This window comes from Arvicanthis niloticus, chromosome 25, assembly GCF_011762505.2.
Source record: "Arvicanthis niloticus isolate mArvNil1 chromosome 25, mArvNil1.pat.X, whole genome shotgun sequence".
NCBI lineage: Eukaryota > Metazoa > Chordata > Mammalia > Rodentia > Muridae > Arvicanthis > Arvicanthis niloticus.
The window spans coordinates 9453411-9466605 of record NC_133433.1 but is presented as its reverse complement, the minus strand read 5'-3'; the positions used below and the strand labels follow the sequence as shown (position 1 = coordinate 9466605).

Sequence of the window (13195 nt, the reverse complement as noted above, 5' to 3'; positions counted from 1 at the left end):
TGGGCGGATAGACTGACTCAATGACTCGATTCTGTATTCTGATAAACACTGATGTCAAGTGTGTGCATTGAATCCTGACTTGATTGCTTTGGGCAGACATGTGTGAGTAGCCTACCTGGATCACATGGCAGTTTTTCTTTTAAAGTCATGAGGATAGTTTACATTGATTTCCATAGTACTGGACTAACTTGCACCCCACCAATAGTGTATAAGGATTCCTTTCCTCTCCATCTTCATCGATACTTACTTTCTGTGTGTTTTCATTTAGTGATGTCTATTCAGACTGGAGAAGAAAGAAATTTTAATGTACTTGCTTTGTGATGCAATCTGGAAAGTTTTGTCTTTAAATAATGGTATTTTTGTTCTTTTGATTTTCCATGTATTTTGCTTACTCACCACTCCATTCCTCCAACATTGCCTGTTCCTCCCCATCCCATCTGCCACTCAGCTTCATGTCGTTGTTTAATTTATTTTTTGCTACTAATAACCCCAAGTCCCATTAGTACTGCCCATGGGTAGAGAGTTGTGTAGCCAATACTGAGGTATCAGTAACTTATCTGACCCACATTCTCCAAAGAAAGAGACTTTTCCCCTCAGCAGTCACCCCCCCACCCCCCGTCTTTATGCCTCTTATATGTGTTTGGTTGGTTGGTTGGTTGCTCCTTCATGATATTCTTCAAGTACTCAAAGTCACTGTGTTTTTCTCTCATTGTTTCCAGAAGCTTTATATTTTTAACTGCTGTTTGCTTTTGGTGGTTTTACTAAATTGTCTTAGTGCAAAATTTGTCCAAAATTATTTTACCATATTCATGTTCAGTTCTGTGTACTTGATCTATTCCCAGCCTGATACCCATGACACCCCTGTCTTTATTGCTGAAGCCTTAAAGCAAATCTAAAATCCAGATGACTTGAGTTCTCCAGCATTGTTCATTTTAAACTAACGGGGTGGGGTGCACATGTCATGTGGAGCCCTTGTTTCTCTATGTGAATTTTAGAATCATTTTAACATTTTCAAAAAGGAAAAAAAATGAAGCTTACTGGGGATTTCTTTAGGATTTTATGAGTCCTACAGAATTTGTATAGAATTGACATTTAACATTTTTGAGATCCAACCTGTTCGGTGGCCTTTCTATTTATTTAGCTCTTCATTTGAAGTTTCTTGTTATGTCTTATCTCTATAAATAATGAGCTTTCAAAATGTAGCAAGTTTTGTTACTAAGAGCAAGGTAAATTGGTTTTTTAATAAAGCATATCTAATTTAGGTTTATAAGTGTATATATTACTTTGAAAAATATAAAATTAATAAATTGTAGGGTCTATGGAGATGGCTCAATCAGTAAAGTAATTGCTGCATAACTATGCAGACATAAATTCAGTCCCAACATGTTTATGAAAAAAGAAACAATGGTACATGCTTTTAATCCCAGTGCTGAGGCAGTGAAGAAAGGAAGAAGTCTTGGGCTCACTGGTGAGATAGTGTACATAAACTGGGGAGCTAAATGGTTGGTGAGAGTCCCTGTCTCAACGAATAAAATGTAGAGAAATGGAAGAAGAAATCCTATATTTACTTCTGCCTGCACACATACATGTACATGCAAACACACACACACACAGAGAAAAGAAAAAAAGTAAAATTGAAAGAAAAACTTTGAATCATTTTATTCAACAAATTTTCTTAGTTACATTAAAATTTATCTTCATGCTGGACAGTGGCGGTGCACATTCAGCAGGCAGAGGCAGGTGGATTTCCGAGTTCTGGGACAGCCTGGTCTAAAGAGCAAGTGTAGGACAGCCAGGGCTACATAACAAAACACTGCCTCAGGAAAAAAAAAATCTTCACAATTTATTCTCAATTGCAAGTAGAAGAGAAATTTCTGTAAACAGTTCATTTTATGAGAGAAAGGATTGCTTGGGCCTGTCTTAGTTACTGTTCTATCTCCGTGATAAAACTCCATGAACAAGGTGACCTAAGAAAGAAGTGTTTTATTTTGGCTTAAGGTTCCAGAGTGATAAATCTACCACTGTTGTGGAGACTAAGCATGTTAGCAGTCATCAGAAATGGTGGCAGGAACAGCTGAGACCTCAGATCTTGAGCCACAAGTAAAAAACAGAGAGAACAATCTGAATATAGGGGAGGTTTTAAAACCTCAAAGTCTTTCCCCACTGACATGCTTCCTCGTCAAGCAAGGTCACATCTCCTAATCCTCACCAAGCAGTGTCACCAACTGCCAACCAAGTACTCAAATGCAGAATAATATGGGAAACTTCTCATTCACTCAGATCATCATAGAGGATCAATGTATACCATCATAATTATCCTGGATTTGCCTAGTCTTCCAAATTATTAGTCAATCAGGTCCTGGGTGAAATAGAAATTATCGGTTTGTTTAACAACTCAGTTGTGTCACGCGATGTTTTTCTGGAAGCTGTCTTGTGAGAGGGCATGTGATGTTGTGCTGAAAGTAGACACTTGAAAGGGCACATGATGTTTAGGAAAAAGTATAAATAGAACGTCACAGTGAGAGGATGCTCTTGCATTGCTGTACCATGCAAAACTTCACTGGTCTTCCCTGGTCTTTGCTGGTATAACTTTGTAGAGAAACAAGCCAAAAAACTTCTCCTGGTATTCTGGCTGATTCTGACCCCTTCTGCTGACTCATGCAGATTCAATGGATTCTTGCTGTTTCTGCTGGATGGTGTGGTCTCTACTGATTCATGTTTGGTGTTTGCTATTGCAATGGACTACTGATATCCGGACAAAGAAGAGTGGAATTGCCCCAAGGAACTACTTCTAAACAGGTTCACAACTCCCTTTTCCTGTTAAGCTTCTTTCTCCCCTACCTTTGGGTGGCTAAAAAGGAGGTTGAAGAGTTTAAGAACCCTAAATAAAGTAGGTTTTTGAAAAATCTAACTCTACACCTGGGTATTTAAAGGACCTGAGAGAACTTATACCAACCATCTCATGACAAAATCTTAAAGCAGTGATTCTCAACCTGTGAGTCAAAAACCCTTTCAGGTATTGAATAACACTTTAGCAGCTGTTGCCTAAGATCACTGGAAAATGCAGACATTTACATCACAGTTTACAACAGTATCAAAATTACAGTTATGAAGCAGCAAGAAAAATAATTTTATTGTTGGGAGTGTCACCATAACATGAGGAACTGTCTTAGAGGATTGCTGCATTAGGAGAGTTGGGAACCACTGCCTTAGGGTTTCATGTGAACTTTGAATACTTGTGCTTAAAAATAAAGATAGAATATGATGGTCAAAATGATGTCATAAACCAGGCCTAATCCTGCATACTTGTGATCCTAGCACTTAGAAGGTAGAGGCAAGAATACTACCACAAGTTTGAGGCCAGCCTGGTACATGTTCTAGACCAGCAAGGCTACATAGTAATACTCTATCTCAAATACAGATTTCTTGAGACTTGTTTAGGTTGATACCTGTGGACTGTCTCCCTTTTTGCATGTTAGGAGCAAAAATAGGCAGGGTAGACAATATGTAAAAATCAACGCATAACCAATTTCTGGAATATAAGTATCAGATTAATCTAGATCAGAATAACACATTTTGTGTCTAAAGAGCATGACTTTGCAGAGCAAACTATTACAACATGAAGTTTCAACAGGTAATATGCAAATTAATGAATATAGTAGTATTCAAATAAAACCATAGTCATAAAAAGACTTGATGAATCAGATTCAATTCAAAGGCAGTGAGTTTGCAAGTCCTTCACCTACATTAATGCCCATCTTGTAAAGACATGAAATATATTATTCATATATGAGTCATAAACCTAAATAGCCTCAAATACAAAGTAATATTATGAGTATTTCAGAAGCTATGTTCTAAAACAAAAAGTATAATCTAAATAATAAAATCTGACACATACTCTGTATTATATTATAGGAGTAGTGATAAAATAATTTAAATCATATCAAAGATTTATTCTCTCTAGATATCTTTCAAATAAATAGATAACATCTTAAACTCAATGTTTATGAATCATATAATTTATAAATATTCATAGAAGCAAACTATTCCCTACGGAATTATCTCTAATACAAAAAATTGTGCAAATTACTGATAGTCCAAAGCACTAATTTCTAGACAATATTTATCTGAACTATCCTAAACACAATGTAATAAACAGATGATAAAACAAGTCTTATATCTACAACCAGTGGTAAAGTTTAAAAACAGAGTGAACAATTTTAGAGGTAAATTTTAGTTTGATAAGCACATACTAAAAACTCTTACTTCCACAAAATATGTAAGCTATTATAAAATTTACAGATGAATTCAGTTAGGACATGGACACAAATCACTAGAGCTTATTTAACATGTACAAGGCTCTGAATCCATGCTTCATCATTAAAGAACAGATATGCCCGTATCTGTGTATATGTATATATATAAAACCAAAAATAAACGAGAAAATTCAGCATCTCAAAAACACTATTTCGTTTAACTTTGATGACTTACCACAATCCTTGTCCCCTAACAGCCTCACATCAGAGCATAGGAACTTGCTACTTAAATTTTTGGACTATTTCTTGCCGTGCTAGTTATTATTTGCAGTTACAGGTAAGCTGGGAGCCTATTGCTTACACTGTTTACGACTATTGTTTTCCCCCAGCAGTCTATAGTGAACCTTTTAGTAATTTGAAACCTAACCAGATTATAGGAAGCTACAGGGTGAACACCAAGTTGATTTCTCAGTGTTTTTTGGCCAAAGTATGTGGTGTGTTCAGCAATAGGGTCTTACCATTAAATTCTGGAGGCAACCAAAAAGTTATGGCAATGGCCTGCTTATTCTGGGTGATCTCTGGGAGACCCTGGACCAAGTAGAGGGAAGGTATAACACACTCCTAGCACTGGGCTTTTACTTGGCAATCTGTGTGTCTCCTGGGAAGAATATTACACACTGTTGTAGGATAACCACAATTAAATGTTTTAGATTAAGATATGCCTGTGTAAGTACACACATGGTATGTGTGTGTGTGTACGTGCTAGCTATCTCTTTCCGTACATTTACATTTCCCTCTTCTTTATACTCCATCCCACCCCATTTTCTTTTCATATAACCCTGGGTGGAATAGTAGCACAAAAATTGGGCTAAGCAACTGTTTTTTAATTAGATTTAAGGCCCACTGTACTGGATGACGTGCATTGTTAATCTAGCCAAGAACCTATGGTTGAAGTCTGATGGATTACAGGGATGAACCTACCACTATTATTTGACCATGTGTGAGTCTTGTGTAGGCAAACACAGCTGTTGTTAGTTCATAAGTGAAGTGGTCCTGTAATGTCCAAATAACACTGTTTCCCTCTGGTGAATAAACACACTATCAAATTGCCTTCTAAATGCCTTCTAAATTGCCTTCTAAGTACCTCTATATGCATAGATTACAGCAGCTCTCAGACTTTATCAATTTCTTTGTCAGTGAACAGCAGTTAATACAGAAATTCACAGCTAGTGAAAAAACATCTATATTACACTCCTGTCACCCAAGGCTGGAGGAAGAGATGAAAGATTTTAAGAAGAGCTCAAAGTTGGGGAGGACCAGAGTAAAACAATGTCATTAGGACATTCCAGGACCAATTCACTTATGAACTAACAACAGCTGGGTTTGCGACACAAGACTCACACATGGTCAAACAACTCAATGCTCCACCAAGGAGGAGGAAAAGCTCCTGTGAGTCCCTCCTACTAAGTGAAGAACTATTGACAGTTGACAGCCTCTAGGGGAGGAAGAATTGTGTTTTGTTTTTGTTTTTTATGGTTGCAGCTCCAGTAAATGGCCCCACACCCATGAATATATGGGAAACACAAATTAGAATCAGTTGTGAGGTGGATCTGGAAGGAATTAGGAGAATGAGTTGGGTGAATATAAAACTGCATTGTATTTGTGTATAAAAAACAATACTAAAAATACTATATTAGAGCAAATAAATTGGGGATACAACAAACGTTCAGTCTATAACATAAATATAATTCCAAAAGTATCTTTCCAACTCAATTTTTTTTCTTTAAAAAAAAAAAGCTCTTGAAGATTCAAGTTATTTTTTTATTGGATATTTTATTTACATTTCAGATGTTCTCACCTTTCCTCATTTACACCCCACACAGAAACCCCCCATCCCATCCCCCCTCCTCCTGCTTCTACAAGGATGTGCCTCCACCCACCCACCCACCCACTCCCACCTTTCTGCCCTCTAATTCCCCCACACTGGGGCATCCAGCCTTCACAGGACCAAGGACCTCCTCTCCCACCTATGCCGGACAAGGCCATCCTCCCCTAAATATACAGCTGGAGCCATAGGTCCCTCCCTATGTGCTCCCAGGCTGGTGGTTTGGATCCTAGGAGCTCTGGTTGGTTGGTTGGTATTGTTGCTCTCCCCATGGAGCCAGAAAACCCTTCAGCTCCTTCAGTCTTCTCTCTAACTTCTTTATTTGGAAACCCATGATCATTTCATTGGTTAGCTGTGAGCATCCACCTCTGTATATGTCAGGCTCTGGCAGAGACCTCTAAGGAGACAGCCGTATCAGGCTCCTGTCAGCATGCACTTCCTGGCATCCACATCAGTGTCTACCTTTGGTGACTGCACATGGGATGGATACCCAGGTGGGAGAGAAGATTCAAGTTATATAGGCTAGTTCCCTACACAAGATGTATCATCAAAAGCATGACAACATGAACAACATCTTATAAACAATGAAGAAATGATTTGGTAAACTTTGAAATGAAACAGATTTTTTAAAATATCAATATCCTTCTTCCATTAAGTTCATTACAGACATACTATGACCATGATTAATAATGCAGTTTTATTTGCCCTTGCGTTTTCTTTATTCACATGCAATAAAACAACTATGCTAAGTTTACTAAGTAGCTCAATCATGCTACTCAACACAACATGTGTTCAAGTATCTGATATTTCCTGCCTTCTGTAACTCGTGGTCTTTTGGTGGGAAAAAAAAAAGCTCTAACAGAAAATTATAACATAACAATAAAAGTTTTAAGCAAAGGTTCAGACCTAGAGAAACCAAGCACAAAATGTAAATGTGGGATAATGCTGGAGCAATGTGTGCAGCCATGTTGTGTTAGAACTAATCATGCCATGTAAAAAGTCATGAGAAAGTTTTACTATAAGGTTCATAGAAGTAAACTTACCTGTAACAGTAGGCATAAGGCACAGTTATAAAATTGCATTCTAAACAGAGTGAAAATTTGTTGAAATGTAAAAGCAATATAGTCAACAGAAAAATAAGTGCTTTAAACTGTAGGGCAAGTGGCCCATGCCACCAGGCAGGCATAAGATCTGTAAGGTTAGTGAACTCAGACCCTGGGAATCTCAGAGATTTGTGACTGATAGGAGGGAACCAGATCTCAACTTGTCTCTGTACCTGCTCTGAAACAGGTAACCATGACACCCAACTGAGAGGACCAAGGGCCGTCAGTCATGTAAGGTAGCACCTGAAGTCCTTCCCCATGCAAATAGAGCATCACTAACATCTCAAACTCAGCCAATAGGAAACATCTACCAACACCCCCCCACACACACACACACAGAGCAAATCCCATCTCATTCTTCAATGTTTATGTATTCCCTGTCCACATGGAATAAAGCGCACAAGTTATTTCACTCAGGATCACCTGAGAGTGACTGTCTTTACTGAGCTGTAACACCTGGGGAAGAGTTCGCTCTCCCAAAGCTCTCACCACTGGACCTTGGACCCACCTGGATGGATGATGCAGTAGCTGATGAAAGACCGGGACCCAGCTGCCTGTCTTTCAGCGTCTGAACCTCCTCCTTTGTCTTCTAAGAGCTGTAAGGCTCTCTGCACTCCTGGCCAGACTGGAGCCCCATGGAACCGATTCATAGGTCCCTGGTTCTGCTTTACCCTTCTCTATCTGGTTTTAGCACAGAGGCATCAGGTGCCCAAAAGGGAAGCAGCCAGACAGAGGACAATAATAAATCAATTAAAAGAGGAAGGCATAGCATTTCACTTGTTTGTTAACTATATCAAATTTTATAGCAGATACTTTCCTATAGGCTGAATCACAAGGAGAAAGAGAAAAGAAGGGAAAGAGAGAGAATGTCCTGGACTTGTCCTAGACATAGTTCTGGACCTAGACCTTAAGATCTAGAAGGTGTAGGGGTGGGGGTGTACATGAACAATTAATGAACAAAATAAGTATTGCAACAGAGGCACATATATGATTCCATGATTCAGGGTAATAGAAGCAAGAAAAGAAAAATTATATTTTTCTTGACTTGCCTAGGTATGATTAAAGAAAATGTCACAGGAGAAGAGTCTTACAGAAAGAATGAGGTTGAGGAAAATAACTAAACTAAAATCCATTGAGCACTTACCTTAAACTAGAAGAATCAGATCAAAATATAAAACTTAAGTAGCATGTAAGAAATTGCAAGGTTTGAGGCAGGTATGAAAGTAGCATGTGTGATGGAAGGAGCATCATATCATGAAATGTGTAGTCACACAAAGGACGGGAGGCACTTATATGAGAAAGAAATGTTATCAGTTGTCATTTGAAAAATATTACTTGGACAAAATTTCAAATGCACCTGCATTTGAAATAACTTTCAGAATAGTACGAACAAAACATTATATTATGACAAAATATAAAAATTAAATTTGATTTTTTTTCATTTTTAGTAGTTTTTCTTAGAATTTTATACATGACACTGAATCTACTTCACTCTAGTAACTTCCTCACTACTTTCTAACTTCTCCCAAATTCATAATCGTTTCAGTAATGATTGTTAACACATGTATATACATATGTATGTATATATACATATATATACACATATGTGTAGATAACCTACAGATCCCACTTCTTTTTTTGCTCTTATATACATGTACCCAAGGCTAACCACTTGGGATTGGACAACCCCACTAGAAGCAACACATTTTCTATTTCTCAGCAGTCATTACCCATCTCTAGATCTTCATCTAAGGACAGAATCGTGTGTAATTTCCCCTGTCTATGCCAGCATGTCAGCTGCTATTCTCATTCTGCTGGTCTTCTTTAGTTTGAGAGTGAAGCCATATTTTTTATAAATATCCTTATGCCTACATTTTAACTAAGAGCAATAAATTTAAGAAACATCATTTATAACAATAATTTTCCCTTAGGTTTCTAAAATGTGTTCGTATGAAATGAAAATGGTTTCAGTGGTTTTCTTACTGGAAACAAACCCAGTTTAAACATTTGCTAATCACCATTTACCTTCCCTCTCTCTTTGTCCAGTCTGTTTGGTTAATGGTCATGCACAAGCATCCTTCATCCCTTTGTTTATCCATTTCTCTTTTTAGTGTTTTCGTTATCTATTTTCATGTACATCTGTCAAGAAAAAAACGGATGCCCACCTTTCTGTGAAGCTTTCCTTGAAATCAACCCACTATTTCATCTTTGTTTGTTAGCTGTGCCATCATATTGAGATGGCAATTCCTGACCACAAGAACTGTTAATATATTACCCTATTAAAGTTTCCATAGTATCTAACACAGACTTTGATTCAGAGTGTGTACCGTAATTGTAAATATAACAAAGGTATCAAAGCTGCATCTCAAATATGTGAAGAAAAGATGGATTATTCAATAGATGCTATTGGATAGCATCAAAAAAAGCAATATTAAAGCTATGGCTCATATTCTATAATGGGATAAATTCCCAACAGATGAAAGAGGCAATTGTAAAAATGAAAGGATAAAAGAATTACAAGGGGCCAAGAAGAATTATCTCTGTAATGTTGATGGAGGGGAGACCTATTTAAATATGACACAGAAACTATAAATCAAAAGACTGACAAATTTTACATCACACACAAAAACTTTAAAACAATATTGTCAACAAAAGCCACAGTAAGCAATGGCAAAATAAAAATGACAAATTGGAATAAACACTTGCAACCATATCACTAACCAATAAATAAGAAAGACCATTTATTATACAATAACAAATGGCCCAAAGGAAAAATAGGTAAGCAATATGTACAGACAGTTGGTGGGAAATGAAACACAAAGAACTCTTAAGCACATAAAGAATAGAAAAAGAGTGATGAAAATTAAAACTTCACCAAGATACAATTCTTCACTTAGCAGATGACAAAACTGCTGAAGATTAATGGTACTGTTTGGCCAGGCAGGGAGACAGACATTTGCACATGTGAAGGGGTGCAACCCCTTCAGAGGGCCATTTCACAGTATTTATCAAAATTACTTTTAAAAAAGTACTTTTAGTCCTAAAACATCACTTCAAAAAAGTTTCCTCAAATATATGTTGATGTACAGATGAAAAGACCCATATAAAATATCATTTCTATAATGAGGCTTGTAATGGAAAGATGAGAAGCAATTTAGATGTCCACAGAAGAAGAGCGGATAACAAACAGCAAAACAACTACAAAATAATATCTGTTTTTAGCCAGCTAGTAAAAGGGATGGAGGGACAGAGGAAGAGACATAGTGAAGGAAGGATGAGGATGGGGATGGGGGTCACTCTTAGAGACTCTTACTGGGCTTTAGAACAATCTCCAACAATCTGTGAAAAACTGCACAAGATGTTCTATCATGTGTGCATAGTAGAAGCAGGGAGATAAGCCCTTCTATGCTTTTATAAAACAGCTGTGTAAGGATACATAAGCAACTGACATTTGTTGTCTCCGGGGAAACAGAACAAAAGTGATAGTTTTCATGGTAGCTTTGCTATAGTCCTTTTCCTAAAAAACATTTTAATTTGTGAATTATTTGATTATTCAAAGGAGCTGGGCAGTGGTGGCACACGCCTTTAGTCCCTGCACTTGGGAGGCAGAGGCAGATAGATCTCTGAGTTCGAGGCCAGCCTGATTTACAGAGTGAGTTCCAAAACAGCCAGGGCTACACAGAGAAACCCTGTCTCGAAAAAAAAAATCTATTCAAAGCAAATATTCAAAAACTCATCTCTACAACAAAACACAGTGTTATGGACATAAAAATCAATTATGAGTTAAGGAATAGAAATGCCCAATAATAAGAACATTCTGTATTTGTTTTCAAAGGTATAAAAATCCTTTGTGTAAATTATCACATAAAATATAATTAACACTGATAACTTTTTCTACTAGATAACTTTACAGACTACTGGATTTCCAAAAGGTTTATTTTTGGATCATTATTTTTGGTTAGCCCTTGTGGATAAATGATACTGCTCTCAGAAGACATGGATTATTTAATAAAAATCTTTTATTAAATAAAATTATTATTTAATAAAAATCTTTTATTAAATAAAATTTAATAAAGAACAGGATATCTTCCTATGAACTACTGGTCAGGGAAGCCTAAGAGGCACCTAAAATAACACAGGCTTTGCTCCTTATAATCCACCATAACCAGATTGGAAGCAACAATACCACTAGGCAAGTGGATCCAATTAACACAAGAGTAGCTTGAGAGTCATGGGGTTAGTCAACAACTTTCTGCTCCAAGGGAGGGATTTTTATATCTAGTACTATAAATTTGGGGGAAAGCCCATCACTTGGAAGATCACTGGCCCTAGTGGGAAACTTACTAATGTTGTTTCACTAAATAGTCATGTTGTCAGACTATTTCTTGGTATTTATGTTTATATCCATACATTTGTGCTGATCTCAACACTGCCCAGGGAAGCTTCCTTTTAAAGTGAGAAGCTTATCTAAGGGCTGAGCATAAGTAATTGTGAGTGTTTAGTCATAGGTTAATCATCTATATCAACATCCTTCACTACAAGGATAAAAACATCATGAAGAAATAGATGAAGGCTGTAAAGATGGTTCAGAAGTTAAGAATACTTGCTGCTCTTCTGGAACACCCAAGTGTAGACTCCTAGAATCTACACAGCAGCTCACAACCAACTGTAACTCTGGTTCCAAGGGATCTGGTGCCCTCTTTCCTCTGAGGGCACCAGGCATACAACTGGTACACAGACATAACTGCTTACAAAACCTCCCACACATATAAAATAAGCTTTATAATTTAAGAGGAGTGGGTAGAAAGAATGTGTGGCAAGAGCTGAATGATGAGTTGGAGGTCCTGTGAAGTACTGGCTTCTAGCTATGACATGGTTGATGTACACATCAACTCACAGCAGCTGTGATAACTCACGAAACACCTACACAAAATCAAGCCAGTCAAAATTCTAGCATGGATGTAAGACAGGCTCTCCAGTCCCGGTCCATATGTGACAGGACATTACAGATGATGATGTCTAAGGCAGGAAAAGTTACTTTTCCTTGGGAATATGGTTCTGTAAGTTGCCTATGCCCTAGTAGATGGCTCTGCAGCAAGGCATTCATGGGCATCACCAATTTTTTTTTAATTAACAGGAGATTTATTTATGCAAGAATAGAGTCATCCTTGCCAAACTTAGTAGAAGATGTTAAATTTTCTGTCTAATTTTCCTTCCTGGATAAATCTTTCCTTTCTGTCCCTGTCTGTTTTGAAAACATAATACCAGAAGATAAGGGGCCCAAATCAGCCACGGCTCCTAAAAGTGAGTTCTTGGGAGTGGGTCTGAAATTGGGATAAATATTTGCTGATCTTGCATAGGTCCAATGAATCAAGGCAGGATCCTCAATGTGCGATTGGCGTTTGGGGTCGTTGTACTGAAGCAGATACTCCCCTTTAAGCCAGTCCCTTATGATCAAGCACTCGACCTGACCTGTGCCTTTCAGGACTCGTCATACTCGGCAGAGTCAAGAGTACTGGGGAGAGTGGCCAAGGGAGCAGGTTTATACTTGGACCCCGACATCTTGGCTCCCGGCCAGTCATAACCAATTTGACTCAATCAGCAATTAATAATAATAGCAATAAAGAAGACATGACGTTACAAGGAAGAACCTCCTATTAAGACCCATCCCACAGACATCCAATGACTCCTCACAGCGTGCTCAGCTTTCCCCAACAGCACCTCTCTCCTTGATCCCATATCCCAGCCCAAAACTCCAGCAGAAGGCCCTTGTGCTATGAGAGGCCACATCAGTACCCAGAACCTCAAAGGCCACACCAGTTCCTACAATTTCAGAATCCTAGAGGCAACAGTAGCACCGTAAATCCCAGAGGTTACTTGAGCTACCAAATATCCAGGAGAGACACCCCGCTGGACGTGAGGACTCCTATTCACCAGAACCAAAGGCTTCT

General features: G+C 37.9%; 1 pseudogene; it reads right to left on the bottom strand.

Moving 5' to 3' along the window:
• Nucleotides 1-12374: 12374 nt before the first annotated feature.
• LOC143438375 (NADH dehydrogenase [ubiquinone] 1 beta subcomplex subunit 4 pseudogene) lies at nt 12375-12806 on the bottom strand (annotated as a pseudogene).
• Nucleotides 12807-13195: the final 389 nt, after the last annotated feature.